The sequence below is a fragment of the Chlamydotis macqueenii genome, chromosome 3 (assembly GCF_036417535.1).
Source record: "Chlamydotis macqueenii isolate bChlMac1 chromosome 3, bChlMac1.mat, whole genome shotgun sequence".
Classification (NCBI taxonomy): Eukaryota; Metazoa; Chordata; class Aves; order Otidiformes; family Otididae; genus Chlamydotis; species Chlamydotis macqueenii.
In genome coordinates this window covers 90,055,675-90,076,702 of record NC_141558.1, presented here as the reverse complement: position 1 = coordinate 90,076,702, position 21,028 = coordinate 90,055,675, and positions in this window count along the sequence as shown.

The following is a 21,028-nucleotide window of genomic DNA, read 5'->3' as shown; positions in this document are numbered from 1 at the left end:
GAGGTCTAACTTGCACTGATTCCAAACCTCTTAGATTCACACCTGATACTTATACCTGGAGGAAAGTTAGCTGCTTCAGACAAGCATCCAAACCTTTGAATACTTCTCTGCATCAGAACTTAACTCTAAGCCTTTTGAAGTTCACTCTGCTCTACCACAATATCTAATCCATTAATGAATATTCATCCAAGGTAACAGTAATTGTGATGCTATTGTGTCACTTCTAAATAATTAAAGGCTCTTCAGCAACACCTGTGAAACCTGCCTGACTGGTTATCTTTTTTTTTTATGTTTATATTTTATTATATCACAAATACCACCCTGGGAACATGGTCAAACAGACGATTTTGAGAGTTGCACTCTAAAGAAATGAGGAAAGCATAAAAACATTCTGCAGGGAAAAGTAAATTAGAAAGATTGGTTTCATTAGAAGGCACATAAGCTTTTGCGATCCATCTGTTGGCAGTAGCTCTCCTTACTAAATAGACTTGGATGATCAGAGCATTGGAATTCGGAAAGCAGGAAATGTTAAAATGTGTACTGGAGAAAAAAAAAAAAAAAGCAAATTCTAAGTAGAAAAACCTCTGGGAGGCAAAAGTTAGGCAGAAATTATAGTTCCAATTGTCCCGGTAAAAAAAAAAATAGAATCTGCCCTGTGCAGAACAGGTGGCTTATTCTCAACACACAGATGTCCTGAAATTGGAGAAAAAAAAAAATCTGATGATACACTGCTGAAGAACATGAACCATATTAATGCAGACCCTTTCCGTCTTCATGTATCTACACTGCTATGGGTTCTTTCCACATCCTTCCTTGTCGCACTGAGTGGGCCAGCGGCCAGCTTTGGGCTGAGCTTCTTCCCTGTCAGGCGTTTTGTATCCATCTCTCTCTTAGGAGAAGAAAACGAGGTCTCAGCTCACTTTTTCCTGTTTTCAGAATACATTACTTTCTGGATGCCACAAGCTGCTTTCTGACAACCAGCAACATTACTGCTTCTATAGGCCTGAAATTGCTCTGCAATATTCTCCAACGTTGTTACCAGCCAACAGTTTTCTCTTGGTTCCAAGCCACCATGGAGGCTGTTTCTAATCGTCTGGCTGTCTAGAGCTATGGGAGATAATAAGGCCACTTAGCAATCTTTCCAAGCTGCTACCATGCAGGGCTTTTATCTCAGCTTTACTCTCTGTTAGTCTTATTTCCTCTGTCTGTAGGCAACAAATTTGAAATTTCACAAATTTGTACAATATGATTGCTTGAAGAGAACTGCACATAGTCAAGGCAAGAGAGGCACATTCCTCAGGACTGAAGTGAGAGTTAGATGTACAAAAAAGTCCTCATGCAGGGATGGTAAGGTTATTGGCTGGAAGACCTGAAAATCTACTGGGTCACTTCAATTTACAATATATGAAATGGTACTTTGGAATATTGACTGCAATGAAAGTTAGGGAAAGATAATTAGAGCGATAGCTACTGTAATATCTGGGAATATTTACATGGAGGTTAGCAACCTCACCTGAATACAGAAGACCTGTGCTAAGGCATTTTAGATGCCTTTTCACTGTGCATGAGGGAGAAGCAGACTGAAGAAAACAAAAACGATTTGAAACTACTGAAAATGGGTGGACGGGTGTTAGGCTGACAGTTTTACATGCTCTACAGGAGTCTAGATGCCAGGACTATCTGGATGTTTTAGAACTTTAATTAAGCTTAAATAAATTAAGCTTTAAACTCTTTGAAAACACTTTTTTTTTTCAACGTCCTTGTGTTAGACTCAGTATAGAGCCTTAAAAAGTAGTGTTTTCCAGCTGTTCCAAGATACAGAGCCAGAACATTAGCTTTAAAGAGGGTAAAGTCTGTAGTCCTTTAAATCCCCAGGCATTTGTGTTAGCCTGTCCCCATGTCTCTATCTTAAATCTCTCCCAGACATGAACGCTAGCACTGACAGAGGCAATGGCCACCCAGATGCCCTTGTTGCAAAGGAATCCAATCTGCTAGGGCTCTGTACGGAGGAATGGGGAGTCTCCTTCCTTCTGCCTTGCAGAATACACATACACACTTCAGTCCCAGACTGTCTTCAGGCTACTCCTTCTGCTTGTGAGTAACAAACAATTTGTTACAGACTAATCTCAAGCCAAAAACCTGGAAAATCCACACAGGACATTATGCTGTACTTAAGGAATATGTACAATAACTGCTTTTAAGTTCCTGATTAGAAATACTAGGATAATGCATTCTTTCTCTCCCTTGCAATCTTGTCTGAAATAGACATCATGAAGGTAACTTTGTCGATATTTCACACTTCAGTAATATTTCAGGCAATGTCACATGAGAATAAAGCAAAATTGCACTTCTGAGCTACTTCAGTGACATCTCTCGAACATGCTTGACATACAAGACACAGATTCATCTTTTAGATGATTAGATAACTGGATTCTTTTTTCTCTTTGATGTCTAGCTTCTTGCTCCCATGTTGAGTCTAGATACATAATGTACAGCTTCTTTACTCAGTTCAGTACTGAGCTCTGAATTGCTTTCTAGTCTTCAATCAAACATGAGTCATGGACCAAGTCTGCCTTAGATACCCTGCAGAGCTTGAAGTATACAGTCCAGCTTAAAGCCAATGGGAATATTTCTGTTGACTGCAATAAAAGCTTTCTGGAATTTCTTTTTTTATTTTTCTTTTTCACTCCCTGCCCTGCAGAAACATACCAAGCTTTAAGAAAAATTAATGTATCTCTGACAACCCTATCCATTAAACCTTTCAGTCTTGTATAGTTTTGCCAGTATACTTAGGAGAAATAATTACTTCCAAAGCACAAGTGGTGTTTTCAATTGTAATAGCTGCAATATCAATATAATTATGGGGTTCTATCAGCAGTCATGCATGCAACAGAACTCTGTGCATAGAAGCATTTTTTTTCCTTGGGTATTTCTTTTCATTTGAAACTTTTATTAAGCAGCAAGTAGATATTAAAAGCAACAGAGAAAATCTGTTTCACTGTTATTTTGCGTTTCAAATGGGGCAACTGAGTAGACCAATCCTGAATGTTGCTTATTTAATGCTGCACAATATAGAAATGGCAAATAAAAGTTGTTTTTACATACAGATATAAATATGCATGTCTTACTGCAATGTAATCTGGCAGATAGCTGGAGTTCATGAAAATACACACCAGTAATTCACATATTTAGGCCAGCAGCATAACTTTTAAAGATTTGTCCCTTTCCAGTGTAGAATGACATTTATTTTGTATTCAGTCTGCATCATAAAAACTGGCAAAGCAGAACTAATTATTTAGACAATCACTTCACTTTGTGTAGTTCTTTTCTTTCATTACACCTGACTGAATCAATTTTAACATCCCTGACTACATTGTATATACTGTCTAACTGAATGTTGGATTAATTCTCATTTGTTCCTTGAAGATACATGCATGGAGTAGTTAAACTGGGCTTTCATAAGAGAAGCCTGAGAATTATGATTTTGGTTGTCACTAAATACATTCAGGCAAATTCCCTCTAATTATTTGATAGTGGCTTGGAGTCAGATTCATGCTACCTACTCCACACCAACTTTACTAGGGCACACTTACTGCTACTCTAAACATGAATGTTTAATTTATGAGCATTAGCTTCTCTGAGGACACTATGGGCTAGCTGTGCATTATGCAGAGCCAAACATATTTCTTTTGCATTTTTTTCAGTTAAAACAGAAGCTGAAGTCTCATATTGCTAGGAGATAAAACATTTACAAGTAAACCTAAAGAAGTGAGTACGCCTATCTCTTTTGCAAAATACACTTGCTGCATCTCAGTCCAAATCCAGAGCTTTAAAAAGATCAACTTTAGAACTTACATATAAGCTTAGTGTGTTCTCATCAAATAAAGTCATGTTATAGCTCTTTCCTGCAAAAAAAAAAATAGCTGTTTCAACAAAATAGAGTTGTGTTGAAAAATCCATTTAATATCAATATTTTACTGCAACCAGTAATATTGAAGCTAATGTTTGATGGAAATAAAATAAAATCATAAAACTACATAATGGGGTAGTAATAAATGAAACACACCTGTAAAACACAAGTACAGTCTTTCTCCACTTGAGGAAAAAATCCTGCTTGGTTTATACAGCTTTCATCTGATTAGAAACTTCTGAAGTATCTGTTCCATCTCAAAGTGCTACTGTGAAATGCAACTTTTCCAGTGTATTAACAATCTAATGAAATGCACCATGCCATTTTCTTCTTTAAGCATTAAGATTGCAAGTTGTAGTCATACTGCTTACTTTTAACACTGCCACTAGATTCTCTTTGAAGTTGCATTTGCAGGAGCAACTCACACTGTATTTCAATGTCATTGCTTGAATGGCTTGGGGGTTGAATGGTAGTTGAAGTTAGGAAGAGAGTCCTCAATGACAGTTGTTCAATATTAAAGCCTGTTAATGTAAGACTATCAAGGCTATTATTTTACAATCATTCATTTTGTCCACTCATTGTTCATTCTCTGAATCATCTATAAAAACAACAGTTAGAAAGGCTAAGATTCCAGCACATCCCATTAACAGGCTGCATAAATGATGAGATTTTATGACATCAACACAAATAGTCACAGAGCATCACTAAAATAAATAAAGAAAAATATAATGGTTTTTTGTTTGAGGGGGGGGGGTTATTTATTTATTTTTGTATTTCTTTTCCATTTCCTTTTGGTTGAAATTCTAATGTATTTTTTTCATTAGTACTTGGATTTGTTTAGTCTTAGCCTTTACCCATCATTATATTAAACATGGAAATGTAAAAGGAGCAAGAGATTTTTTGGGTATTGACATTCACTTGGTAGCAGCAGGCAAGTGGAAGATTCTATATTGTTGTTGATGTTGATCAAGGTTACTTTCCCTTTCTCAAAAAAAAAGAACATTTCTGCCTAACTCAGTCACATTGCACCTCCTTTTATTTTACAACCGTCATCTCATATCCATGCATACTTTCATCCATTTTGCACCAATGATATTGAAATCCCACAGTCTATGGTGTAATTTAATAATTTTCTCTTTAATTTAACAGCGCTTCAAGATGAAATCTGCTCTGTGATAGAAATATCTTGAATACTTTAGTAAATTCTAGTCACTCACTCAACAAAATCAATTTAAATAGGAGATAGGCTTGAGCAAGAACTGAACAAAAGCTGACTAAGGAATTTAAGTATTTGTCCTGTGGTATGTAGAAAGGTACTTTCAATTTCTCTGCACAAAGAGTAGAGATTTAAGTACAGAGTGAAATCACCTTTAAGGAGGAATTCTCTCTGATGACAGATTCATATATTTGTAATATTATGCAGGGAATAAAGTACCTTCCTGCAGAAAACAGTTTTCCCTATTTTTTTTTCTGATAATGGCAATATACACTTGCCACCAGGCATTCATCTTGTCACCATTAGCAACTGCATATTATTGACCTTAGCAGGATATGGTCACAAAGTTATTCCAGCAGTGCAATGTCTTTCTTAGAAAAAAAAAAAAAGTCCCTTCCATGATATGCAGTCTTCAAAGGGATTAAGGTAATTAAATGGACATAGTAGTGTTTTGAAGTATTTGATATCATATGTATGGATGAGTTAACCTAACATCTCCACAAATAGGATTAAACAAAATATTAATTGTTAAATGTGTTCTTAAACACAAGGCAAATGATAAGTAAAATAAAATTGAAAACATTGTGTAGTCAACTAGATTTTTGGTAAAAGTCATTTTATGGTACTCTTCCCCCCCTCCACTCCCCTACAAAAACTATAGTTATCATCTATCTATCATGCCAGGAAACTTTATACAATGGTGCCTGAAGGAGATCACAGACTAACTTCAGGAACTCCAATAAAAATAGATGAAGGAACATATTTAAAACTCCATTTCATCAAATGTCTTTCAGATGGATTGCTGCAAATTTTTGGTGGTACTAGTAAATTTATTTTTCTGATTTGTAATTATCATCAGAAGCTTGGTGCTGCAGTTCTTATATCTGTATCTTCAACCAAAGAATTCTGGTAGCTCTAATATTACCTAATTAATATTACCTAATAATTTATTTGTTCAAGTTAGGAAAATATTCTTTCAAATTCTGAAGAAGCGCAATGAAAGATACAAAGTGTAGGAATTATACTGGCATCAATAACAGAAGAAGGATTTGTTCTGATGGAATTATGACAAATAACAGGTTATTATGCTAGTATGCATTAAAAGCAATAGAAAAGTATCTTCTAAGTTTCATACCCAAGCATTTTCTGATGATCATGGCTGATCAATGTGCAAATGTCACATACAATACAAATTTCAGGGTTTTTTTTCACTTCTGATGGTGCAAAAAGGGGAGGTATGGCAGACCAACACTCTCTTTCCTATAATAACATACATAATTTACAATTCAAAATACGTAAGAAGCTATTTTTTAATGTTTTTGTTTGTTTGTTTTAATTTGATAGCTTTTTACATCATCTTCGTACTTCTGTACATACAAAAGGAAAAATTCGGCAAGAAAATGGCAAGTTGAACAAAATGAAATCATTAAACAAATTAAAATATTATTCATTTTCAGAGCAATATTTTAGCTTTTCAAGCTCCTTGGAAACAGATTTAAACAAAAAAAAATAGGCAAGGAAATTATTATGTGACAAACATTTCCCCTTACTTATGTACAGAAATAGAAGACAAAATGCCCTTAAATTTTCAGATTTATATATGATTCCGAAGTTCATCATACTTTAAGGTCTTTGACAGTTTTTCAGAGGTGGCGCAATCCATATTTCACCATCACAATTTTATTTTTGTTTCATCTGAGCCTAAGCTCTGTCCAGACAGTTTCAGCCTTTACTTATGTTTACCATACACAGGTTCTGCTTGATTGTTGAAGGGGTGAGTGCTAGGAAGTGTTTCTGCAGGCTGCTAATCGTGGACACAACTGAAGATACCTGCAAAAATGGCTGTTAGCTAGTGGTAGGAAACAATGCATCTTGAAGTGATGGGAGATTACTTTACAAATACAGGCAAGAGTTGTATATCAAAGGATGCATGTACTCCCAAAAGAAAATCCAACAGTGACTTAACAGATTTTGTTTTAATGACATTATTTTTCCTTTCTTGAAAACATTGCATTATTACAATTCTTTCATAAAATGTTTAATTTCAATGGTATTAATAGGAAATTAATTTATCAAGATTTTTGTATTGCTAAAGAATCTCCAAATGTTCCAGCTTTTTTGCTTATGTCTCACTTCCAGAAACTTATTAAAAAGTTGCTTATCTGACTATCTACTTCAAACTTACTCTTTGGGAAACAATCAGTTTCCAGTTGCTATGGCACTAATAATAATGGCAGTGCTGTTCTGAGACTGGGTTGTTTTTTTTTTTTGTACCACTCAGCCTCATTATTTTCAGTCTTCAAGTATGTTCTTAAGTAATACTGGCATTTTATTAGAATGTTAGATTACATTTTGAAAGTATCCTTTATGTTTTGCTACAGGTGTTGATAGTGAAAAGAGGAAGTAATTTGCAGGAGGAAATAGGCACTCTTTGAAACTGACTCATGTAAATATTTACTTGTGATAAAATTCATACATGAAAAGATGCAGTGGTGTTTATAAACACACTAAAATCTTGCTGTGGTGATAGCCTTGATCACACTTCAACATATCTGATAACAGTATCCTTGCCTACTATAAACCTGTGATGTTCTTTACTTTTTTATTTTGTATCTTTTATTTTAATGTAAATAATGCTCTACATTATTCTGACACAAAAAAAACCAACCCACTTCTGTGCATGTGCTCTTAAGAAGGGAACATTCAAGACTTAAACAGCTACTGGGGAACAACTATTGAATGTGCCAGAGCTCTGTGACACAGAAGTCTATGTTCCATGTCCAACAAGTACAGTTTTTGTTTGTTGATATGTTTGTTTGTTTTCCACAGGAGAGAAGGGAGGGGAAAGATGCCAAAGAAAACAAAACAAGGGGAACAATTGGAGAGTTACTCAAGTTAATTGAAACTTCACAATATTTGTACAGAAAAAAAATGTCAGATACTCAACAGCTATAAATTAACATTGTTTTGTGACATAAATAAATTACACTAATTACAGTATGTACAAAAAGTTTTATCTTCCATTTTCATAGTGAAAAAGATGTTCATTTAAGAGTGGGAGAATACTGTAAAAGATACGTCTTTCATCAGGCAAAGTACCTCAGCAAAACTTCTATGGAGGCAGTAAATTTCCCTGGGAACCCAAAAGAATCCTGTAAGTTGCAGTAGTTCCATTATCTGATGTCCCTTCAGAGGTTAATCATCATGAACAATTTCACAAATCATTGCCAAATGAGAGAGACATGCCTTAATGTAGCTATATGCAGTGCTGGAAGCAAACAAAAATCAAAAGACTGGCACTCTTATCAGACATACTGAAGAAGATACAGCACTTCAGAGTACTTTTTCCATAGTAACAGAACTTACTTTTCCTTCATTATTGTACATTTGACCTTAGATAAGTACATAAATACTGGAAGTCTGATTTTAAGAAGAATGATTATTTATTCTTGGTAATGATCCGCAGAATCACACTTACACCCACTTAGACTAGTTTTAAGCTCATGTAACTCACAGATTTCAGTGTGGTACCTTATAATTTATTATCTGGTAATTAAGTGAAGAAATGGGCTTTCAGTGTGGCTGCAGCTAGCTCACACTGACTTCAGTGGGAATTTTGTTTTGCAGAATAAGACCCTGAATCTGAGGGCGTAGATGCAGCAGGTATCTTCTGTAAGGCCCATGGGTGCCCTGAGGAGCTGAGGATTCTCAGAGCTCTTCAGGATCAGCCAAGCACCTCCCAGGACTGTGTTCTGATGGGCAAAGTTTCCTCAGGACTGGTACTAAGAGGCCTGGCTATTTAAAACCATGGAACTGCTGAGCAGTGAAGCAGTATGGCATCAGGAAATCTAATGAGCATCAACCTGAAATAAGTTGTTCATTTGTTTAACAAAATACAGGAAGATAAGCAGATTGTATCACAGAAGGGAAAAATACCAAATAGACTATTCCTGTGATTATTTAGTGGTCTGTTTTATCCCTATGACAGCCTTCAAAAATTAACTGATGCCTCCAAGCATTCAAGTAATGGTGCTCTCAAAGCTGAGCTAGCTGCATAATTCACTGAAATCCACAGGGGATCCTTAACACAAACAGAACCCTGGAAAATGTTGTGGTCAGCAACAGTGCACCCAAGACTGCAGTAAAAATGGACAGAATTTATGGTAGAGAGTGTTTCAACTTACAGTTAGCTATTAGATGGGATTGTTCACATTGCCTTCTTCAGCACAGCATAATAAAAGTCGGTGTTTTATTTACATCTGTATGAGAGGAATATCATTTGGGGAGCAGTTTGTTAAATAGCTGTAAATAGCATTTTTATGACCCTCTTTGCATTTCTCTGTATCACTTTGTTTTGCCAAAGAAGACTGAGCCCGTGCAGCTCTGCCGCCTGCTGCCCCCGCGGCTGCAGAATCAGTCCTATGGTTTCTGGGGGCAGGTGGAATAGCAGGGCTCTCCATGCCTCTGCCACATTTCTCTTCATATTGACATCTCGGTCCCTAAGACAGCTAGAGAGGAAAACAGCTGCAGAATACTTTCCTCCATATTATTCCTTCTTTTTTTTTTTCAGTGCTCAGAATCCCCAGCAGCTAAGCATGTGTGAACTCTTGAGGCTAAAATATATCTTATGCCTTGATTTTCTATTTCTCCCCACCTTTTTAGATGAGTTTTATGGCTTAATTCCACATATGCACTATTTGCCTTTCTTCTTACCATTCTTCATTGTACTTCCAATTACACATTCTTTCAGTCTCTTTGTTACGTATCTATTTTCTCTGATGTTCCCATTTCTATACCCACTCCCTGAGTGGGCTGCTTTTCAGTATAGCGTGCAATTTATCACACACATGCACGCATGTGTAGACACTCATACAAATTGCCACTTCCCTCCTCCCTCCCCCCAAAAAAAAAAAAAAAAGAGGAGGTGGAGCGAAATCTATCTTTTCGGCAGTGGGACTTCACCAAACAAAATATCGATATCCAAAGCCTGATCCAACCTCTGGATGGTCTGTCCACATTAACCTTACAGACGTGCAAAGGAACTTGGGAGTAATTTGACATAAAAATAATCCTCTACATTTTGTTTAAGGCACTAAATACGTGTATATATCTATATTCTTAGATACATAGTCATTCCAATGTTCTTTGGCTTCAAACAAGAATGATAACAATGATGGCACACCTGAAATGTGTTTCCCCTCCCAAAGTGGAAAAACTCACACCCTCTGAGATTCCTCTCTCAACAATGTACCAGCTTTGCCAGAACATCTTTTTTTTTTCTCTAGTATATTGCTTTGCAGCGGCCTCCAGTTTTCGTATTGGTCTCCTGAGCTGTACAGTAATGAAAATCTATAACAGTTTATAACAACCAGTAGAAATTTTATTTATTACTAAGTACTGTGTTAGAAGACTGCCTAGAGGTCATAGCTGATGTCATATCCCCTTGTGCCACGGACTGTACAAATCCCTAATAAAAAGTATTCCTCGACCCTGAGATTTTAAATAAACAAAATACAGTGTGAAAGGAGAAAAGATATGTCAGCCTTATTTACATGCAAAGAACTGAGAAATTAAGAGGCTTACCAAGATAGAAAGCTCATCCATACAGAAGTTTGGATTTGAAGCAAGTTTCAGAGAAATTACTTTTCTTGTTGTGTACATGTCAAATATGTTTGAATATTTTGGTTTTGAAAAGAGAAAAATAAATAAAAATTGAATGACAGAATATGAGAAGAAATGTGTATATATTCGAGTAGCAGAAAACAAATCCAAAATATACAAGTTTCTGAGTAAACAAAGGCTTAATTGTCAGCTGTTGTACTCAAAATGTGCCAGGGAAATACAACCCTCTGAGCTTCTGAGAGACGAGATTCTGAAAACCTAAAATGTTTTTTGGAGCAGGACAAATCTCAGATATTTCTGAATTTGGTAAAGGACATGCTGTATTTTCAGTTTTGCTGTAATTCAACTTGGATAGAGAGGATTGACTAATCAACTTTAGCCTAACTGTGAGGGTTAGTTAAGATGTATCTCTTAAGATATAACTGCATCACATGTTACGCATATATCACACATCATGCTATGTATGTCAAATGCATAACCATGTCTATTACAAATATGCATATTATGCGGTCATATATGGAATGAGGAATCAGTACCAGATAAAAGATAAAACATCAACTTTTTGCAGAAACCAACGGGTATACAAATACGAAACAGAAATAGCAGTATAAACAAGAGCAGATGCCATGTTTTTCCTTGAATGGCAGTGGGGAGCCTCCACTCTCTCTCGTTATTTTTCACGCTGACAGGGAGGACTGACTTCAGCTGGATCAGATGTTGTCCAGAATTACCAACCAGAAACTGTAACCGATACAGCTGCGCAGACTTCACCAAAGACAAGCAAGCCAATGAGGGTATGGAGGTAACATCAGGGAAAGCCGCTGCTCTAGGAGTGTATCACCCAGGTGTACACAACTGTAACTGCTGGAGGGAGTACGTTTCTGCCTGCACAAATGTACCCTGTAATATTTGCACTACTAAGGTGCAGATGACAAAAACTTTCAACTGAGAGTCCCTGACACCAATCAGGGTGGGATTGTTTTCATGTTTATGACAGCAATTCAACTCAATCTATGCCTCATCTGTGAGGCAGCCTTGCTTTCTCTTGCACCCCTTTTAGAAGATTGGGAAAAGGCCTGCTGGAGTAAGCTGTGGCCCTTATATGTGGAGATTCTGCCCACGTAATGGAGTGGGTGGGAGATGACATCAATGCCCATGTCTCCTCCCGCACTGAAAAAAATTGGCTATCCAGACCAGGGATTTCAGAAACACTCCCAAATCCCACAGGATATCCATAGCTTAATGTGCTTTATAGAGACATAATTCACTCAGTGGAAACTGCTCTGACAAAGGGAAACAATTGTTTTTGAAAATGTAATTTTAAAATGCTCAGAGAATAACAGCTATGCCTGAGCACCGACATGGAACCAGCGGTGTTCCCAGGATACTCTTCCTCGGTTCCACAGGGCCAGAAATGGAGGCAAAGTGAATGACATGCTTAAGCACATGCAAGGTATGGATTAGTAATGATCTGTGGGATTTGTTTTTCCAGACATATGTTGTTCCATAAAATTGTTCCATAAAGTTTTCACCGAGCACAGGAAACTCTAGCATCAAGACATTCCCTATTTCACTCCCTGCCAGCTGTGGAGCTCTGACAAGGATTCCGGTTACAATCTAGGCCCTGCCATCACTTACACTCGTAGAGAACTATTAAGTTTAATGGGACTGTACAAGTGTAACTGAGGTCAGAATTTGGCCATATTTATTTTCCAGATATATCCACAGTTACAGCCTGTAACTGTGGGAAAATCAGGTTTAAAACAGGAACTAAAGCTTTTGCTTTCCTATAAAAATGCTAATTTGGCTACATGGCTTGGATGTCATTCTTTAGCTTCCTTATTTTTACTCTTAATCATAAAAATTAATTAACGACAGTTCTGAGAGACAGAAGCTGGAGTTCATTAAGCTTTTCTGTAAGGGTGAGAAGTTGGCCAACCTAAGTCTTCCCTCTCTTATACTACAAAAAGTTAGTGCCCAACTTTGTTGAGAGTCTTGTAAATTCAACCACTCTCTAGCCAAACTCAAGGTGAAAGACAATGGCTGTATTTCCTTATTCAGGATCTTGCCCAATTAAAAAAAAAATAAGAATAAAAAGATTCAGGCCTTAAGAACACCTTCAGTTTAGGATTAACTCTTTGATGTGTGTTTGTGGTTTGCTATCCATATTGTCACAGCTATAAATCAATGTAACATCCTCTATGCAGTCTGATTTCTTCATTAAGGAGACGAACTAGCTTTTTTTACTTTGTTCTGTGGTACATTTGTTAAATCATTTGGAATTTTCTTTTACAACCACAGTAAAAAAAAACCCCAAAGCTCTTATATGTTTTCTTTAACCTTTCTTTTCTGGGACTGGGCATATTTCAGCAGTTTTGTGCATTTACTAACTGTATCTTTCACCATTTCTGTCATACACAGAAAATCAATGACAGGACAACTTTCTTCATAACTGTGCACCTTATCTAAATCTGAATGGAAAAGAAAATTTATTGCAAATTTTCCCAAATTATTAAAAAAACCTAGTTTTGCAAACTAACCTAAGTCACTCAGAAACATAAAAATAGTTGATCTTAGGTTCTAGTGGATGGTACTCTCAAAGCCAAATGAAATAACTTATAGAAATATGGTGATAAAATATTTTGCCACTGAATAATACTCATCCATCAGTGGACAAAAAAAAATCTGGAAATGAGTTCGTTTTGACAAAATGCCAATACAAAGGCAGAGTTCTGTGGTAATGCTGTGAGTGATGGCACTGCCCACAGACAACTTCCACAATTTTCTTTTTTTTTTTTGTCTTGAATTTATATATTAATACATTTCCACCATCTGAGCCTTTAAAAATATTTCCAGTTGAAGAACAAAATGCTAATCATGCTGCCTCATATTTAAGGTTCCTTTGGAAGCTAGCCATGGAAGCAATTGTAACTGGAAGCAATTGTAACCAAAATGGAGGGGCAATGTCAACTCACTGATAAAAGAGGAAAACCACCAAGCTTCAGGGAATGAAGAAAAAAAGGAATGAAATAATATGGAGACAGTGAATGCTTTATCTTAACTGATGGGACAGTGAAAAGGTTGATAGCTGAACAAAAGTGGACCAATACATAATTACATGGATTTGACTCTTCCTTCTTACTGTTTTAATATTACTTTCCACAGACCCTTTTGTGACAAGATTTTTAAGCAGATAGACTTTGAGGTTATAAGAAGCCTGAAGCAATGAATATTAAAAGTCATGAGCCATATTTTCACTGGTCTGATTTTTCACTTGCACTGCAGTTGCAATATGTTTTATGATCTAGTATCAGGATGATATTGCAAATACTGACAACAACTTATTTACCCAAGCAAGCTAATTTGCTGAATATTTGGGTTTTTCTTATTTTATTTACATGATGATTTTAAAATTAGTTTGAGGGTACACCCTCTTTTTTAGCTGCCACCACAGGTGAGATAGACCACCTGTGACACTCTCCTCCTGAATCCTTTTCTGGCCTTGAAGAGTAAGTACTGCTGGACTGGGGCAAATGGCTTGGCAGCACAACCTACTAATGTCAGTGGCTTAACACTCAGCTTTATGTGGGAACCTTGTAATTTCTACTTCTGAACCTATGAAAAAAATGCATGCTTCAGAAAGCTAACTCCAAAGGAATGACCAGGAAACAAAAAAAAAGCAAATAACGACAAGCATTTGAAATTTTATCCAATCTTAATTATGGCAACGTGACTCAGTAATACATTAATTTTAAGTCTAATGAGAATGCATATATGCACCCTTTGTTAATTACTAGGTTCTAATAAAATTTTTCCCTAATTTTTTGCTTCTTTTTGGCTGCCTAAATGAAAAGCTCTGCTGTAGAAGCAGCTGGGATGTCCTTTGACCTCTGAGGATATCAAAATGAAAGCTGTATCTCTGAAAGGTTAACTAGTCTGTGAAAGTACAGGACTCTCATTTTTTTTGAATACACTTTACATAGTCTGATATGAAACCTCTTTTGGGTCCATTAATCAATCATAACTCATTGCTAATTAAGGGTTAGGCATATCAACAACCATTCTGACAGCTGATAAGCTAAAGGTAATTAAGTTGTTCTAATTATTTTTTAACATTGAAGTCATTCTCATACGGCATACCTAGAATGCCTTTTTAAAAGGGCTTCTGTTACTAAAGAGCTTGCTTTTTGCTAAGGCTACAGGGAAAAATTAGAGCCTACTTTGAGTTTAATAAAATTTTATTTCAGTTACTTTTTTCTTCAGTTTTTATATATTATGTTTTGCAGCTCCTCTGTAACTGGAGGATTATTCTGAGGAAAGTTGATTATAAAGGAGAGGAATTCAGTGCTACAAAATCTTTTTTTTATTAATGTCTTCAATAGAAAATTATCTAATAGTAGAACATTCTACCTATAGGAGGGTGAGTAGGGAGGCGTCCAAAAGTTAAGGGCTGGTATTTTACTTGCTAAATGAGAATTCTTAGAGTAGATTGATGGGGGTTAGTAATTATATAAGAGGCTGGGTTCAAATTATGAAAACTTCGTCTAAATTCTGTACTTTGCATGAGCTTGGGGAATTTAGCTGATCTTATTATGTAACATAAGAGGCCAAACGTGACAATTATTTTCCATACCTCAGAACTCTTGAAGTTGTTCCATTCAGAGTCTTGGCTAAGGTTATATCTTAGTGAAGTATCAAAATCAGAAATTGTAATGTACTTAAAATTTGGTTGTAGAGTAAAAGTCTGTAACAGACAGATGGAACAGATGAAATGAAAGTCTCTCGTATTTCCTGTCCCTTACAATATTTCAAGAGGAGAGAAGAGACGAGGCTTCACGTTTTTTTAATGTAACCATGACATTTTATAGTCTCTAATTTTTACGAACTGTTAAGTGGAGATAATAATAAGCTTGTTTTAAATATATTCTGAAATAATTTTTTCATCCACAGCTCAACATTTTCAATAGAAGCACCTGTGTAAACTTTCTTATTGAGTTTAGTTTACTTTTTCAAGGTTTTTGAGGAGTTAGAGGGGAAAAGGACTTTGGTTAGTTTAATAGATCTAAAGCTATGCACAACAGACACAAAAAGACAAAAACAAGATTAAAAGAAAAGAAAAATATAATTGCTGGATACTCTGGGACAACTATTAATTTGTTTCTTGTATTCATCATCAGAGTGGCAGATTGCCAGTTTCTGACTGTTTACAGTTCTATGTAGTGGCTTATGAACATGTATGTAAATATCTTTGTAAGTACTGGCTTTTGAAATGTTCAAGTATTCATCTTCTCTTTAGAAAAAGTAAAATAACATATCAACACAATGGCAAATTCTACACTCACTCCATCTGAAAACACTGAGCCTAGAGCATGTCTAAGCACTTATTAATGTATTTGCAGCACATTCTCATGTTTAGCTTCATCCCTCTTCTGAATAGAGTGTCATAAGTTGTAAGTAAGAGAAATGACTTGAGCCACAACAACTTGCCAGGAAAAGAATTTGAAACAGTCAATGATTCATCATCTACCTCTTCAATTCTTTCTCTTAAATGCTTTTAATGTGCCTTTAAAATTCTTTAAATTGGTGCTGGCTATAGGCCTTTCTCTCTGGTCCTTTCTCAGACAGGTTTCTGCTAGGGTTGATTTTCATGTCTCCTTACCTGTTGTATCTTGATTGCCTTGTCCTCAGTTAAGACAATTTCAGCCATTTCACCAGGGGTGTTTTTGCAGGGAGAATAAGAAATCTCATCTTCTCATCTGGAGAAAGTATTTTTCTTTTAGGAGTTATGGCATACTTACTTTTTCAAATTATAAAACTTCTAAATCAACTATTTGGTCACTGAGTCTGCCTGTCCTGTTCATTTCCATTTTTGTTTAAGGCTTCTTCAGATCAAGTGGAAACAAACCATTTCACAGTGTGCAAGTCTGCATACGGCCCCAGTTCTATGCACTACTTAAACACGTACCTAACATAGAGACTCAAGCACCTTGCCCTAAGCTACTTTCATGACTAAGCTCAGACACAGATCTAAGCCCCTTGCTGAATCAAGATTTAACTGCAACACATGGAAGACAAATAATGCCAGAAATCATCAGAACCCCACTGATGCCCACAAGCCAGCTGAGGGCTTAGCCCAATAGCCTCTGCTGATAACCTTGATTTGTGTAATTAAGAACGATCCAGGATTATTCCTTTGGGTCTCCATTTTGTGTTACGCATGCAAATCCCTTTCAGAGCAGTTCATCTCCCTTTACTCTTGCAATCCAAGAGTTAGCTTGATTTAATGTCATTTTCTAGGTTGCTTCTACAGTTAATAAAATGTAATGAGTGTCTTAGAGAGAAAGCCTGGATGACTAGTCTGGATTCAGTTTTACCAAAGTTAGGTGACAGGAGTTTACTCCTTGCATTAATTACCCCTCCATCCTAAAGTATTAATTTCCGAGTCCTACTCTAGAATCACATTTTTAAACATTGGATCATAATGTAGTGTAAATGTTCCGAAAGCTTAATAAAGTGTGCTACATTTAATCAACTTATTTCTGTAATTCTATAATCAAATGTATGTTCTGAATGATTTATTTTAAAATATGAAATCTGCAAAAAAGACAAAGAAACAGAACAATTTGTAGGTGTCACAATTTGCAGCATGTAAATTGCAAAAATGAACTTACATTAGATACTGATGCATATAGAGAAGGATTTAAAATGTATCAGAAACTCTGAGTAAAAACTTCTGAGTTTCACAAGAAATGTACTCCTGTCCCTGCTGGCTTGTCCATTAAATCTAACACCTCGCCTTCTGGACAAGCTGTTGGCTTAGGGCATGTGGAAAAGGAACCAAGGGGAGGGGCAGCTGCTTCTTCCGCTGGAGATATCTTTTGCCTTGGAGACCAAATATTGTGAAATTCTTACTGGTCAAGTTTATATCAAAAAAGATAGTGTAGCAGAATTGCCAGACCAGATCAGATCAGTGATGTGTCTGGCCCAGTAACCTGTCGCCAGGTCTGACCAATGCCAGATGTTTCATAAGAAAGTGTTAAAGTCTCTGTAATGGACAACTATACTTGTCTAATATTTTTTACAAATCTGGTTAAAGTCAAGGCCTTAATTAGATATTATTGGCATGAACTCAAGAAACTAAGCAGATATTTCTCGTATGAAGTACCTTAACATACTGGATTTTTACTGTTTGTTTTTTGTTTTTTTTTTTTTAATACCAAAGCATTCTCTTATACCCTTATTTGTCAAATGCTAGCTGTAAAAAAAAAAAAAAAAACAAAACAAAACCCAAAAAAACCCTTCTGTATGGAGTGGGGTGATGGAAGAGTTTTCATGCTCTGAAATTATGAGAGTTTTCAGAAATGCTTGAATCTGTCAGTTCAGCACATAGTCAGGTGAGACAGTGTCAATGCTGTGTTAATGGAATCATTGGCTGTCCCCTGAACCTTGTTGGTGACAATAGCATTCCATACCTGGTGAAATGGGTAAACATTTAAAGACTTTTTTTTTTTTTTTCAAGCTAAATTAGAGTACACTTCCCAAAGATGTGGAAGTACTTTTGTCACAGATCTGGCTTACAGTGAAGTGTTTATTAATGGTGGCAGAGGATGCAGAACTTGAGAGAAGTGTCTTTTTACCATTTTAAATTTGAATAGAGATTTTTTTTTCCTCTAACTTTCTACTCATTACTTGCCTAAAAAGAACAATTCTACACTTGTTATTCAGCTAAACCCATGTTTTAAAAGAAGAATTTGACACAGTTTGGGGTACTGTAATTGGAAACATATCCAGTGAGAGGTTAAGGGGAGACAGAGGGAGAGGATGCAAGATTCCCTGCTTCTATTCCTGTTATCAAAGGAGGTAATGGGGCTCTCCACATCTTGCTTCTCTTGGAACTCCTCTTTAAGCATTTTGGCAGATGGTCCTTTATAAACTCCTGAAGGAAGACATCCTCCCAGCCACCCTCTGAAGGGTCAGTCTGGGTCTGGGTGCTCCTGTGTAGGGCAGGAGAGGTCTATGCAGCAGCAACACCAAGTACAACCCCAGGTCTGGAAGTCTGGGCCTCTCAGAGCCCTGCTTCACCTCTTCACTGCCATCCAGTCATCTTGATTTTTCTCTCCTTTTTTTCCACCACCCCCCCCGCCAAGGACTGTGACTTTTTAAAAGGCACACAAAAAATTTTAGTTGAACAAAAGCCTAATTGATCCCCCATGTTCACTTATTATTTTGTTCTGGGCACCTAACCTGACAGAACTATTTATTTATTCTTTTTGTCTGGAAGCAGAGATGATAACAGTAATCAACTCGTTCTTAAAATGTCACATGCGAAAATACAATCTCACACAGTATCTGGCCTTATTTAAATACATGGGGCATTACATATTTGGCTGATTCTGTCAGTTCCACTAGAGTTATTTCAGATTAACAGAAATGTAACATTTTTCACCCATTGTTTATCCCCACCCTGACTGATGTGTTAAACACTCTCAAATTTCATTTGTGTTATTCCCTTGACTTAGGTTTGAGGATCCCATAGCCAGGATAGATTGACCAGGTTTGTCCTGGAGCTGATAATTTGCCATTTTCCTTCATTTAACCGTAGCAAGCTGTGACTGCAAATGTCATGTAGTTGTCCCAAGGAGATACGCTCGCACCTTCTCTTTGCTTCCTGGGCACAGAATGGACACTCTGTCCACCAACTGGATTTTTGTGCTTCTTCACAGCTAGTATAAACAAGCACTTAATCTAAAAAATGGTTATACTTTTGCCTCTGTAAAAGACATGTATTTATCCATCATGCAGACATACTTTCTTCATGCTTTGGTATCTACGGTGTCCTCTCTTATGTCTTCGATAAACACAATTCCCACTTCAGAGCACAATGTCAAAGTGTTACAGAAATAGACACTTACATAGGCAAGAGCTAGGACCTTCCTAAGGTGGATGGCCTTGGACTATTATTTTCCAGCCTCTAAAAGCATTTAAAAGTGTTTTCAGTGAGGATACATTTTCATTAGCATTTCCATACATCCTACAAACAAGCATCAAGCACCACATGCCCCAAAAAGCTCCCTTTTCTGCCTGCTGCTGCTATCCTGTGCTATAAACAGCTGTGAAGCCAAGACCAGAGGAGCACACACCAAGCTGGATAGGCACAGTAGATATTTATATAAGATGCATCTATTTTTCAGAAGCCCTACCTGTGCAGAGAGGTTTGCAGAGGTAACCTTGTATCTTTAAATTAGGCCAGAGAATGGCTCTAGTTATACTTCATACTTCAAGGACATTACTAAACATAAGCCCTCCAACTTCTGTCTCCCATTCAAAACTTCTCTTTTTCTTGCTCTTGACTGCACCACAACACAATATTTGCCATACACACCTGCCAGTGATGAGCAATGTCAGCAAGTTAAAACTACATTACAGTATTCATGAGATATACATCTAGCTTTTAAATGTCAAATCTAAAGCTATGATTTTCAAATTGATTGAAATTTAGACTTTTAAAAAATCTGTACTATAAATGCTAATTCATGCTATCATATAACAGGCACTAGTTGAACTTGACTAGTTACGGGGGGGGGTGGTTGGTTTTGTTTTTTTTTTAAAAAAAAAAGTAATCATATGGACTTGAATGTGAAACAAAAATAGACCCATGAGATATATATAGATATATAGATATATATATATGTATGTTTCAACAAGAAGCAAACATTGACATAGAATGAAGATCAAGACTCTAGGGAGATTTTTTTTCTCCTTTCCTATTCTTGTCATGCATATATCTGGAATATCTGAAGGCTATATTGTAAATGAAAGTTCCCTCTTTCTGGTTCAGAAGACATTCAACAATACACAAAAAAAAATGTTTTCCTTCCAAGTTCAAAGATGCTTTAAAATTTAATCATATTGAAGGTTTGCTGGGTTTGTTTTTTTGTAATTGCAGTAACAACTTATTATTAGATGCCACAAACTCTAGAAAATATATGTAAATATTATAATTAAATTCATTTTGGTTGAATATGTACTTGGTTTCTTGCCTTACAGTATTTCTATGTAAGTAATACCAACTGTGTTTATAACAGGAATACAACATACGTTATATAGTACTTACACACCTATATGTATATACACACACACGAGTACACAAATAACAACAAATGGATTTGAATATCCTGCTGAATGCGGTGGCAAGTCCACAGACCTGCCTTCCTGACCAAGAAGGGTAACAAACACTGAGTGGACACCCAGGTATCTCCCAGGTCAGACATAGCCTTAAG